Source organism: Mus musculus, chromosome 16 (assembly GCF_000001635.26).
Source record: "Mus musculus strain C57BL/6J chromosome 16, GRCm38.p6 C57BL/6J".
NCBI lineage: Eukaryota > Metazoa > Chordata > Mammalia > Rodentia > Muridae > Mus > Mus musculus.
Window position 1 is genome coordinate 91,451,010 of NC_000082.6, and position 10,261 is coordinate 91,461,270.

The window sequence follows — 10,261 nt, forward strand, 5'->3', positions numbered from 1 at the left end:
GTAAAGAAGTTGCTCCTGTGACAAACATTGGTTAAGTCACCTAATTAGGAAGAAAATTCTAAATATCCTACCATTACTAGTGAGAAACATACTTATTTTATGTATATAAGTGGTTTGCCTTCATGCGTATATGTGTACCACGTGTGTGCCTGGTGCCCTTAGAGGTCAGAAGAGGGCACTGGATTCACTGCAACTGGAGTTACAGATGGTGTTGTGAGCTACCATGTTGGTTCTGGGACCTGAACTGCAGCCCCAGCTCATGAAAAAGTCTGACGCTCTACAAGATATAATGACATAAAAAACGTGTGAGCCACATCAGAACGTAAGAAAGTTACAGTGGCTTTAAGAGTTATCATTGCATGGGCTAGGGAGCTAGCTCAGTCTGTAAAGGGCTTGTAAAGTCATGTACAGGCCAGAGGGTCTCAGCTCAATCTCTACAATCCAGGTGAGGTAACACATGTTGGACAGCTCTGGGGAAGTGAAGATGGGCAGATTTCTCTGGCTTGTTAGATGGTCACAAGTCCTAGGCCATTGAGAGACTCTGTCTCAGAAAATGAGGTAGACGTTGCCTCTTGAAGAACAACACTTGAGGTTGTTTTCTGGCCTCCAAACACACATGCAGATGTGCAAGTGTATTCAGTCACACGTGTGCACCCATGTGAGTGCACACATACATGTGCACACACACACAATGTGTGTTGCATTCATATGACTACATGGGTATGTGCACCCATGCACCCAAGGGTGATGGTGATAAAAAAAGATCAAAATTCTTCTCAAACTCAGTATCATCAGAAATGTATTAGAAATGCTCTGTTTGGCTCCATCTCAGACCTACTGGCTTAAATACCCCGGGTCTGTGTTTTTAATGAGGATCAATGATTCTGGGGCACAATGAATTTGGAGAACCACTGCCTTGATGAATGCAGAAGTCACTGAGCACAAATGTACATTCTGACTCTTTAGAGCTGCTCTGACTCTAAATAGTATAAAAGTGCCCTGTTGTGGGAAATAAGCAGATATGAGACCCTTAGCAGAAGCTGTGTAAGGGCAGCTGGAATCTGTGTGCCTCCCACCTGCCCTTCCGGGTTTGTGGTCCAACAGCCTTAGACAGACCTGCCACAGCCTGAGTCTTTCGGTGCTACCCAAATTCTGAGCAGAAGAGGAAGTGTGTGCCTCCTCACTAGGTTCTGTTCTTGACCTTTTAAAAGGGCAGAGTGGAGCTTTTTTGTGAGGTGGTAAGGACAAGGGTGTCACTTTTGGACCATACTTCCATTTATTTCAATCTGCCTCTCCCACTTCCAGAAGAGGGTTGGATGCAGGGTTTTCCCCAGGAGAAAGGATGGTAACAGCTTAGAGAGGAAGCGGCACAAGAAGGAAGTCCCCCAGCAAGCCTGCTCTTGAATCTGATAACTCAGAATCCTGTGGGAAACATGGAGGACATAGTGCAGAGCGTGTGACTCAGTCACTCTGGCCCAGGGTGAGAGCCAGAGTACTTCTCCCTCTCTTTCATTAGTCACTGTTTACAAGACAGCCTAAGGTGACACAAGTTCTAAGAACTTGTGGCCTGCACCTGGTGAAAGTTATTATAAACTACGCCCAGCTGCACAGGGATGTAATGGTATCAAAGGAGTCGTGGAGAGCAATCCAGTCACGTTGGCATATTCAAGGACAAATAACAGTGTCTAGCCCAGGATGTCAGATTGCCAAATGATGACTTAAGCCCTGCTTGGCAAAGAGTTTATTTTGATTTCTTCCTGAAGCAGCAAAGAACTTCTGCAAAGTTATTAAAGTGCCGTGTGCCTGAGAGCAGCTAGAGGGTGGGCCATTTCCTGCAGAGATCACCATTGGTTAGCCCTTGATGTAAAAACATCAGCAGAAATAGTGGGAGCCTGATTTGTTGATGTCATTTCTACCTGTTGCTGCTGTTTGTTCTTTGACTTGGAAGCCTTACCCAAGGGGACTTGATCTAGAATGCTGGCTTTCAAGAGCTTTCCCAAGATGATTTTGAGCAGATGTTTTCAATGCCTGGGTAGATGGTGTCTTGCTATGTCTGTCTGTCTGTATGTATGAATGATCTATCTATCTTCCTCTCTCCCTCCCTCTCACTATCCATTCTTTTACTTTGGCTTTTCTAACAAACTCATTGTCCGAAAACCAAACACATGACTACCATACATCATTTTCAGGACCATACAAAGCACGAGGGAATATTGCTATTGATTGGACTGTATTCATTCCAAGTTTGTATACTGAACCTTAATCCTCCACATGACCAAACTTGGAGACAGTGTTAGTAGAAGGTGATTGGGCTTACATAGGGTGGTCAAGGTGGTCCCCTTGGAAGCAGAGACACCAGAGAGCATATTCTCTCCACCATGTGAGGGAGATCAGCGGGAGGGAGATCAGCAGGAGGGCAGCCACCTGAGAACCAGGAAGAAAAGCCTCACAGGGAACTGTGTGATCTACTGTCTTGATCTTGGAATAAAAATTATTAAAAAAATAAAATAAAGTCCTGCTGTTCCGTGGTGTTTTGTCATAGCAACAACTGGAGGGTATAGAAGCCACGCCTACTTGGCCTAGCATCTCAAAGATGAGATGAAGAGAGCAAGTATATCTTGCAAGATGGAGTCCGGTTAGGAAACTGGGATTTGAGGGTTAAGTTGCTTGATTTACATCTCCAGGGTATTTCAATACTTTTGGTAAATTCTATGAAGTCACTCATTTAGAAAATTTTAAGGCGGCCACTCAAGGCCAGGCAGAGTAACTCAGAAAAGATCGCCACTGACCCACGTACAGGATCAAGCCTAAACTCCCTCCTGAACTTGGGCAGAAGGATGCTTCCTCTGTCTGCTCTGTGGTGCAGGGACAGCAGTTCTTCTCCCTGAGACTGGAAATGACACAAACAGAGCAGCAAGCCAGCATCTCTGACTAGTTGTGCTGCGGGGTGCAAGGGGGACCTGTATGTTGGAACCCCCAGGGAGTGCAAACCAGTGGCCACCAACATGCATTGGAAATAAATAGTAGGAATTTTATTTGTTAAATGCCTTTTGAAAAATGCTATAAAATGTCTACTTAAAGGATCTGTTCCAAATATCATTTTTGTATGAGTTAAGACATGTCAAAGATAATGGACTAGTGTGAATATTTAAACTATAAAAATGCATATATTGGAAATACACTTTCAAATACAATATCAAAGCTCCTCCCCTGTTGGATCTATCTAATTAAAAATATATAAAAGTCATTTCTCTCAGCTCTGAGGTGGTGGGAAGAGGAAAGCAAGAAAGGAGGCCTAAAACCTAAAGGATTATTTATTTTAAAAAATCTGTCAAAAGAATGGCAGTGCCAGAAGCTACCACTCTCCTGTTTCTCTATGTGCCCTCTGCCCTCTGCCCTCTGCCCTCTGCCCTCTGCCCTCTGCCCTCTGCCCTCTGCCCTCTGCCTCTGCCTCTCTGCTTCTCTGCCTCTGCCTCTTCTTCTGCCCTCTGCCTCTGCCCTCTGCCCTCTGCCCTCTGCCTCTGCCTCTCTGCTTCTCTGCCTCTGCCTCTTCTTCTGCCCTCTGCCTCTGCCCTCTGCCTCTGCCCTCTGCCCTCTGCCCTCTGCCCTCTGCCCTCTGCCCTCTGCCTCTGCCCTCTGCCCTCTGCCCTCTGCCCTCTGCCCTCTGCCCTCTGCCCTCTGCCCTCTGCCTCTGCCCTCTGCCCTCTGCCCTCTGCCCTCTGCCTCTGCCCTCTGCCCTCTGCCCTCTGCCCTCTGCCCTCTGCCCTCTGCCCTCTGCCCTCTGCCCTCTGCCTCTGCCTCTGCCTCTGCCCTCTGCCCTCTGCCCTCTGCCCTCTGCCTCTCTACCCTCTGCCCTCTGCCCTCTGCCTCTGCCCTCTGCCCTCTGCCCTCTGCCTCTGCCCTCTGCCCTCTGCCCTCTGCCCTCTGCCCTCTGCCCTCTGCTCTCTACCCTCTGCCCTCTGCCCTCTGCCCTCTGCCTCTGCCCTCTGCCTCTGCCCTCTGCCTCTGCCCTCTGCCCTCTGCCCTCTGCCCTCTGCCCTCTGCCCTCTGCCTCTCTGCCTCTCTGCCTCTGCCCTCTGCCTCTTCCTCTGCCCTCTGCCCTCTGCCCCTCTGCCTCTCTGCCTCTGCCCTCTGCCTCTGCCTCTCTGCTTCTCTGCCTCTGCCTCTTCTTCTGCCCTCTGCCTCTGCCCTCTGCCTCTCTGCCTCTGCCTCTCTGCCCTCTGCCTCTGCCCTCTGCCTCTGCCCTCTGCCTCTGCCTCTGCCTCTCTGCTTCTCTGCCTCTGCCCTCTGCCTCTGCCTCTCTGCTTCTCTGCCTCTGCCTCTTCTTCTGCCCTCTGCCTCTGCCCTCTGCCTCTCTGCCTCTGCCTCTCTGCCCTCTGCCTCTGCCCTCTGCCTCTGCCCTCTGCCTCTTCTTCTGCCCTCTGCCTCTACCCTCTGCCTCTCTGCCTCTCTGCCTCTGCCCTCTGCCTCTGCCTCTCTGCCTCTGCCCTCTGCCTGCCTCTCTGCCTCTGCCCTCTGCCCTCTGCCTGCCTCTCTGCCTCTGCCCTCTGCCCCTCTGCCCTCTGCCCTCTGCCTCTCTGCCTCTGGCCTCTGCCTCTTCCTCTGCCCTCTGCCTCTCTGCCTCTCTGCCTCTGCCCTCTGGCCTCTGGCCTCTGCCCTCTGGCCTCTGCCTCCTGCCTCTGCCCTCTGCCTCTACCCTCTGCCCTTGGCCTCTGCCCTCTGCCCTCTGCTTCTTCCCTCTGTCCTCTGCCCTTTGTCCTCCTCTAGAAGACATAGTATTTTTACTCTTAGACCCAAAAGAAGTATATATAATATTTATTCTTCTTGAAAACTTGAACTAAATCTATCTGGGCAGTGGTGGTACATGCCCTTAATCTCAGCACCTGGGAGGCAGAGGCAGGTGGATCTGTGGCTTCAAAGCCACTTTGGCCTACAGAGAGTTCCAGGACAGCCAGAGCTACACAGCCAGGCTTATGTAACTTAACTACACCCTAAAACAAACCTCAAATAAAAACTAAAGAGAACAAGGATGTGAGATGCCGTGGCCAATCTGAGAAGTGAAATTTCTATCAGTAAAAACAGAAGTATAGACTTCTGCTGGTGGCCAAGACAGAATAAATCAGACCTGGCTCGTTCTCCTGCTAATCTGCTTTAGAATGACAAGGAGGGAGGAAACTCGATTTCAGAGACAAGTGGGACAGTGATTCTAGAGAGAAGAGAATAACGTATCAGGGGAAGAAGAAAAACTCAGGGTTGGGTTGGGGTTGAGGGAGAGTTGAGCAAGCTGGAAGGCCGGGGGGGGGGGTGGGGTGGGTGGGGGTAGGGCTGGACAAACAGGGCACAGCCCAGAACAACATAGAGCTACACTGAGAAAGCTCTGGAGAGCTATAAGGAGCCTTCAGAAATAATCCAGCTTCATACGAGTCTAGGACCGAGGGATTGGTCCCGAGGGTTCATACAGGCCCGAGGGAGCCGTCTGGAGGGTCCATACAGGCTGAACCAGGGCACAGGGATCCGTCCTGAGAGTTCAGGCAGGACTGAGGGATCGGTCCCGAGGGTCCATACAGGCTGAGCCTGGGCACAAGACTTGGAACTAACTGGAGTTTCCCCACCAGCACGGTAGTTAGCATTACATGGAACTCTTCTCTAGTTCTACCCAACAAATGTGAATCTTGAAGTGACTGAGCCATTTTCATGTAACTCCACGACACCCTAAGACAACCCCCGAGCCTGTTTATAGTGATACAGAAATCCCAGTATCAACACATTTGACAGTGCTTGGGATTCAGTCGGTAATCAGCAGGCATCCCAAGAATCGGGAACTGCAACACGTGACAAGGAGAAGTCAGCAGCCTGGGACACTGAAATAATTGTACCACTCTGGGGAGGCGGTTTAGCGGGCAAACCTCTTGCTATGCAAAAGTGGTGGCCAGGATTCGAATCCCAAGTACCTATATAAATTCTGGGCTCTTACACACGTTCTCGCAACCGGCCAGGAAGAACGCAACAAACCGGAATCTTCTGCGGCAAAAGCTTTATTGCTTACATCTTCAGGAGCAAGAGAGCAAGAGCAAGAGCTTTATTGCTTACATCTTCAGGAGCCAGAGAGCAAGAGAGCAAGAGAGAGCAAGAGAGCAAGAGCTCTATTGCTTACATCTTTAGGAGCCAGAGCGCAAGAGAGCAAGAGAGCAAGAGCTTTATTGCTTACATCTTCAGGAGCCAGAGCGCAAGAGAGCAAGAGAGAGAATGGCGAAACCCCGTCCCTTTTTAAGGAGAATTATCCTCCGCCTAGGACGTGTCACTCCCTGATTGGCTGCAGCCCATCGGCCGAGTGGGAAGGCAGAGCACATGGAGTGGAGAACTACCCTTGGCACATGTGCAGATTATTTGTTTACCACTTAGAACACAGGATGTCAGCGCCATCTTGCAACGGCGAATGTGAGGGTGGCTTCCCACACTGGGCAGGTACCGCGGCCTCCTGGAGTCCCGGCATTTGGGAGAGAAAGTCGTAAGCTCACTGGCTAGGCCAGCCAGCATTGGACAGCCCCAGGTTAAGGAAGAAACCCTGCCACAACGAATGGAGGCTGATGGAAGAGGGCACCTGTCATCCACCCACTTTGAGTCTACACACACATACACTAGAGCCATAACATGCACTTATGCACACACACTGAAGCAGGTGTACACACATGTGCGGATATGACACACACGAAATATAAATAACATAGTTATTAAATATATTTCACATGCTCAAGAAGACAGGGCAAAAAGTTAAAGCCGGGCATGGTGGTGCACACCTTTAACTCCAGCACTCAGGAGGCAGAGGCAGGTGGATCTTATGAATTTGAGGTCAGCCTGGCTTACAGATAGAGTTCAAGGTTACACAGAGAAACCATGTCTCAGAGAAAACTAAACAACAACAACAAAATATATTAAAATGTGACAGAGAAACCAAAAAGATTAAATCGAAATTCTAAACATGGAAATTACAGTAACTACAACATGTAAGCCACCATGTGGTTGCTGAGAATTGAACTCAGGACCTCTGGAAAATCAGCCAGCACTCTTAACCGCTGAGCCATCCCTCCAGCCCTGGAAAGTACAGTATCTACAATATATAAGATGAAGAAATTGATCTGGTTAGGATCTCTCAGGAGGTTCTGCAGAAGAAAACTGCAGTGATCTTGAGGATGTAGTACTCCCAAAAACGGAAAACAGAGACGGAAGGTTGAGGCACAAGTGAGGAGAACCCACAAGCTTCCAGACAGCGGAGAGCATGAGGGGTTGGAACCCAACGAGGAGAGGATGCCAAAACCACAGAAAAAGAAATGGCCCGGCACTCTGGGTGCACTCTGGGTAAACGCGGCTGGCGGTAAACGTACCGGCGTCTTTCTGCTGAGGGCATTCATGTTTCCTCATGTATTACCTCAGCGAGCAGGGTGATCACGTCTATACGCTGAAGCAGAAATTTGACCCTATGGGACAACAGACTTGCTCGGCCCATCCTGCTCGGTTCTCCCCAGATGACAAATATTCAAGACACCGAATCACCATCAAGAAACGCTTCAAGGTGCTCCTGACCTAGCAACCGCGTCCTGTCTTCTGAGGGCTCATTAATCTTCTATGCTGCTCGTGCCTCGGCTGATTATATCAGCAACCAAACGCGTCAATCTGTAAGCCTTGAAGCCTTCCCATGCTGTTTGGAATCCTATCTCACTCACCATGTGAATGAGTCTATACTGATGATGTGCCTTGCCCATAAAAAGGAACAATATTTTTCTTTCTTTCTTTCTCTCTTTCTTTCTCTCTCTCTCTCTCTTTCTTTCTTTCTTTCTTTCTTTCTTTCTCTCTCTCTCTCTTTCTTTCTTTCTGTCTTTCTTTCTTTCTTTTCATACCAGATTATTAAAGATACAATGAATTGAAAGTTAAAAAGAAAAGAAAAGAAAAGAAAAGAAAAGAAAAGAAAAGAAAAAAGAAATGGCCCATAGTTTCCTATGGGAAACGGTAAACCCACAGATCCAAGCTCAAGGAGCCATGGGCACAAAATTAATACAAGATAATTTGCTATACTACTTCAACTAGAAAGGGTCTGCTGGGTGCCAGCCAGAGGTGTCCATGCAATAATCAGAGCAGCCAGCCAGACTGAAGCAGCTGCCAAGCCTCCATTCACTTTCTGTGACAATACAGGCAGGAGGCAAAGGGAGGCAGCCTCTTGGCGTTCCTTTCTCTCCCACAGATCAGCTCAGCAGAAGTCAGGGTGCCGCAGGGAAAACCACGGGAAGGGACTCCCATGAGTTGTCCTCTGTCGGCAGCACATGCTGGGAGGGGGGGGGGCTAAATGTAAATTTAAAAATAAAAATAAAGCTTTGAGACAACATTGTAAAGAATTTAGTGGATTTAAACACTAGAAGTTGGCTAGTAATCTTGCCCAGATCAAAGCAAGCAAATGGTGGGAACAGAAAGGCTGAGTTAAGGGGCTAAGGAATAAATGGGACATTGAAAAATAAAGATAGTGAGTCTGGAGGGATGGCTCAGTGGTTACTCCTGCAGAGGCTCTCCTAAAACCCACAGCAGCCACAAACATCTGTGTCACCAGTTTCAGGGGATGTGACACGCTCCTCTGACCTTCTTGGGTACCAGGTGCATATGTGGTGCCCAGACATATATGCAAACAAAACATTTATACGCATAAGATAAATCTTTTTTTTTAAAAAATAAGTTTTGTTTTGGACAATGGTAGCTCATTTGCTTATGACGGATAGGAAGGATGGCCTCTGGAAGGACTGGAGAAGATGTTTCCCTTTTAGTTGGGAAGCTGGAGAAGGCTGACTGGTCTGTGAGACGGAACAAGATGGAGAGGACATGATGGGAGTAGGGTGAGGGGGCACACTCAGCACTGGGGAACCACCCTGCAGAGGAAGGAGTCTGCTCACTAGAAGATAGAAGGATGGGCAGTTTGGTGTTAAGGAACTGAGACCTAATCGGTGCATTGCTTACATCTTTCAAGAAAGTAGAAGCCGGGTAGGGAAGCACCTGTTGAAAATGAGAAAAGTGAGGCTGGAGAGATGGCTCAGGGATTAAGAGCACCGACTGCTCTTCCAGAGGTCCTGAGTTCAAGTCCCCGCCACCACATGGTAGTTCAGTCATCTGCAATGGGGTCTGACGCCCTCTGCTGGTGTCTGACGACAGCGACAACATACTCATATACATAAATAAATAAGAAAACCTTTAAAATGAACAGAAGATGAGAGACGTGCTGGGGAGAGGTTAGGTGTGAGCGCAGGCCCTAAACTGCAGCCCACCTGAGGCTGTGGACTGACTTTTTTTTCCACAGGCATTCGATATCCTTTTTTGTATAGAAGAACCAGCTCTCACCTGGGCCCTTCTAAGCAGAAAAATGATCTCTTCCTACTTAACAAACCTCAACCAACAGCAACCAACCAACAACCCATTGACCTTCTTGGGGGCCTAGCATTTATATTCCCTCTGAAAAGTTCCCCAGAATGCCAAAGGTCAAACAATCGCAGAAACTATCTGCAGCTGGCAAGATCATGCTCCTGCTAGCACATGAGACAAACTGTGGTTACTTGCTGAAGACAGTCTGAAGCAGCCCCATATCCTGTACCCAGGATTAAGAAGAAAACATTCTTATAATTTTCCTGTGTTTTTCAAAGAAGCCAAAATTCCAAAATTGTCACTGCACATATCCCTTTTTGTCAAAGTAACTGAATATTTCTGCTTCCCCACTACTACCCTTGGCTGTCACTCACATGGACTGCCTGCTGGGATGAGGGAAGAGCACCATGGGAAAATGAACTCAAAGTTTCACATAGATCCATCTGCTCAGGTGACTCTCATCTTGCTTCCAGCCAGGATGCACACAGGCTATAATTCCTGTTGAAATAAGGGGTTCACTTGAGCCGGACAGCAGTGGTGCACACCTTTAATCCCAGCACCTGGGAAGCAGAGACAGGTGGATTTCTGAGTTCAAAGCCAGCCTGATCTACAGAGTAAGTTCCAGGAAACCAGGGCTACACAGAGAAACCCTGTCTCGAAGAAAAAAAAGGGGGGGGGTCACTTGGGTGCAATGAAATTTGATTTGCATCATTAGGTAAGAGATATATTAATATCTGACATATGGCCTAGCACCTGCATGTCCATTCAGTCTCAAGTGTCAGCAGGTTTCAAGCCATCCTGTGTGACACCCCCACAGGAAGGGAAGTCCTCCGGGAACAATTGTGCCGCCAGCTCTCTGCCGTTT

At 48.6% G+C, this 10,261-nt stretch overlaps 1 pseudogene; it reads left to right on the forward strand.

Moving 5' to 3' along the window:
- Positions 1 to 7,358: 7,358 nt before the first annotated feature.
- Positions 7,359 to 7,650, forward strand: Gm46562 (annotated as a pseudogene).
- The last annotated feature ends 2,611 nt before the right edge of the window (positions 7,651 to 10,261 follow it).